We start from the raw sequence: 3,912 nt of genomic DNA on the forward strand, positions 1-3,912 counted from the left end.
ATGTTACATGGCACCACGGTGATGTATTTATTATATCCACACCGTTCATCCATTTGGCGACATCATTTAAGAGCATGACCACAAAAATGAATCGTAGCAAAAGCTCAAGTGGACCACACTATAAATAGCAATGGGACAATGATTTTCAATGTTAATAACATTTATTTTCCAATGAATCTATTCATAACTTCACACAAACCTGGATGAATAGTAAAAATAAATATCATACAGATTCAAAACTTCTGTAACCCTCAAAATGATTTCAATGGTAGACATTCAATCCCCCACTACTTTTTATAGTGTGGTCCACTTGATCTTTGGATGTGTTTTATTTAGAGCTGGGCATCGGTCCGGATCGGATCGGATTGGGTCCAACTCAATCTGATCCGAAATCTCACTGGCCTGATCCGAACTCGATCCGATCCTATACCGAGTCCGGGTCACCTGACTCGAACCTATTCGATGCGTGGTTGGCCTGACCCGAACCGTGTCCGACTCGGCCAAGGAAACCGAGTTGGATCGGGTTGGGTGCGAATCGGATCGTATGAATTAATTCAATTGTTTCACGTGGTGTGGTCCACTTCAGTATTCAATATACCTCCTTTTTGTGCACAAAGCCTAAAATGATATGTCAAAGTGGATGAACGGCTTAGATAAAACATACACATCAAGGTGGGCCCCACATGGCTCTGAAAGAATTATCTGTCTACCTTATGCACGCTTTTATCGGACGTGTTCTTAGTGTTGACGTGCATTGCACGTGACGTACTAATTTTTTGCGTAATTTTCACGCAAAGTGCTGCTGTGCACACTGCATTGCTGACATGATCATGGGGTATGTGTTATATCTAAACCTTCCATCCATTTGGCGAGCTCGTCTTAAGGCTTGAGACGAAAAATAAGACAGATCTAACTATCAAGTGGACCACACGAATTTTTTTAATGGTGAAAATCATTTTATGCTGCTAGTTGTGGTGTGGTCCAGATGATCGTTGGATATTATTTATTTTTGGATAATGCTCTATAATGATCTTTAAAAATATATGAACGGTATAGATATAATAAATACATCACTGTAGGGCCATATAACTTTGATCTCCTTTGAACCGTTCATATAACTCGGAGCTCGAGGAGTAGAGCTGGGCATCGGTCCGCATCGAATCGGATTGGGTCCAACTCGATCCGATCCGAAATCTCACTGGCCTGATCCGAACTCGATCCGATCTGGGACCAAGTCCGGGTCACTTAACTCGGACCTATCTTGTCACGCCCTAAACTCGGAGACTGGGCTCACAAAATTCCCAATCGCCGAATCCGGCGCCGACAGCCTCCGTAGTACTCCATTCTCGGCTCTCGGCGCCCATTCGTCAGGTTCCGATCCTGAGATGCTACAATGAGGATTTTCAACATCAGTTTGATTCGTAATAAGCATAACCAAAGGCATAACCCACAAACAACAACCAAAAACTCCATTACATTTCCACTATGATCAAAATTTATAAGTACAAAGTACATAAAGGGAAATACAATGACAATAGACAAAAGTCCAAAATGATCTACCACGTGCTCTAGCCTCAGCGCTGCTGAGATCCAACATCACCTCCACGCAACGGTTATGCATAAGCTTATGGAAGGCTTAGAAGGTGGTGAAAGTGTGTGCACAAGGTAGTAATACAATTATACAGTATTAGAGTAATGCGGAATATGCTGATGAATCCATGAATACCATTTGTCGTACCAAGGCTATGCGATGCAAGGCATGAATGATGTTAGTCATACCAAGTCCATGCGATGCAAGATGCACTACAAATCTTCATCTGAGTCCATATATTAATATAGTTCAACTCTGGAATATAACCAGAGTCTAGTACACTCCAACCAGATTGTCGCGCCATCGCGCGCAATAAGGTGAGTGGAAGAGACCTCACTATCCGCCTGCCAATATCGGGCTCGACTCATCGATAGCGGACCCATTCCTCGAGCTGGTCAAACTTAGCCTAGCTTTGCCCCCTCATCTCGGGCGGGTAAGGCCGCACCCCCTTCCAACCGACCACGACACAGTGGAAAGCGTGGCCTTCTGGTAATCGGCACTCGGCGCTTATACAACCACTCAGTCTAGATGTTGGAGCAACCTCCCTGTACCATAAGGGTTTAGGAACTTTCACACCCAGGGATATCTATAGCACCCCATGTAGAATAAGATTTTCGGTGTCCAATCCTGCCAACCACGATATGCCTGTGGCCGCTATGACCCTGATGTCGTTAGGGCGTACAGTAACCATGTCACACAATGCGAAATGCATGAATCACACTATCCAGTCATGCAGCAATCCAGCGCGTATCGTGCGCACATGTAGGGCAACACCGCCTATCCGAGAGCCCATAAACAATCTACCCAAAGACACATGCTATGATCAGTCACTTCTCATATCAAGCATACATATGATGCGTATGATCATGAATCATGGAACTATACTAAACATGTTATATGGCGATGGATTCTTGTTCGTAATGAAGATGGGCCTAAACGGCCTACACACTACAACTATGGGCCTAACAATGGGCCCTCAGGAGAGTTACAATGCAAACATTTAACCATCATTGCTCTACAATATGGAACGTCAAACCATCATTGCTCCCAAGGCATGACCGAATCGAATGGGCCGAATCAAATGGGTCGAATCGAATGAGCCAATTCAAATGGGCCGATCAAATGGGCCGATCAAATGGGCTTCATGTATATCAAATAAGCCGCACCGATTAGCCTTATGTATATCGACTCGGGCCGCACCAATAGGCCTCAGGTATAACAATCGGGCCCACCCTTATGTATTTTGTGATCCGACCTATTCATAAGTTATAGCATAGAGATAGATGAAATGAAAACAAATACTAACTTAATTGGAAACTACCTTGATTCTTAGGAGTTTGAACGGTGGATGTCACGGTCCACTATTTAAATGGTGGGGTCCACTTTGAACTTTAGATCTAACCCATCCTTTTACTCATGCCATGAAATGATATCTCAATATGGTTGGCTGGCTTGGATGCAACATATGCATCATGGTGGGCCCCACCGTCGAAACAATGGACGGGTAAACAAGACACATACATCATGTGGGGCTTGCGGGCTTGCTGCTACCAAGAGGAGCAGCCACATAGCTGCTACACGTGCAGCTACTGCACAGAAAAGGCATAGGTGGGTCCCATGTAGGGCCCACCATCATGAATATTTAATATATAATGTAACATATAATATATAATATATATAATATAATATATAATATATAATACATGTAACAACGTCCAGGCCTGGACAGTCACATGCAACAGGTGAGGGGGGTATCCCCATACGTGTGATGGGTCCCACCGTCCAAGGACGGTGGACGATGCGGGTAAAACACATACACTATGATGGGGTCCATGCAAATGGATGGATGGTGTGGATGGCATCCATACAGCAGCTGGGTCCCACGTGGGGCCCACCATAATGTTTATCTGTCGTCCAAATTGTTGATAACATCACACCGACCTGGATGAAAAGAAAAAAAAACAAATTTCAAAATGATCCAAAACTTCTAAACGCCCAAAGGGTTTCAAGGGCAGGCGTTCAATCAATACTGTTTCCTATGACGTGGGCCACCTGAGTGCAAGGTATGGCTGATTTTTAGGATGGCCCATAGTTAGAAGGGGGCCCACCCAATGCATGGTGCGGATGATCGGCACACATCACAGTGGGGCTGGTGGCTGGGACCCATGGTCCCTGCCCCTTTTCCGTCCACGGCGCAGCAGCGCCTGCGCACGCTGTTGACAGTAGTAGAGCCTGTTGCAGCAAGCATTTTTTTTATTGTTTTCCCGAGGTTTTTCGCATGTGGGGCCTGCGTCTTGAGAATCCACTCCACCCATTGGATT

This window comes from Magnolia sinica, chromosome 1 (genome assembly GCF_029962835.1).
Source record: "Magnolia sinica isolate HGM2019 chromosome 1, MsV1, whole genome shotgun sequence".
NCBI classification, from domain to species: domain Eukaryota; kingdom Viridiplantae; phylum Streptophyta; class Magnoliopsida; order Magnoliales; family Magnoliaceae; genus Magnolia; species Magnolia sinica.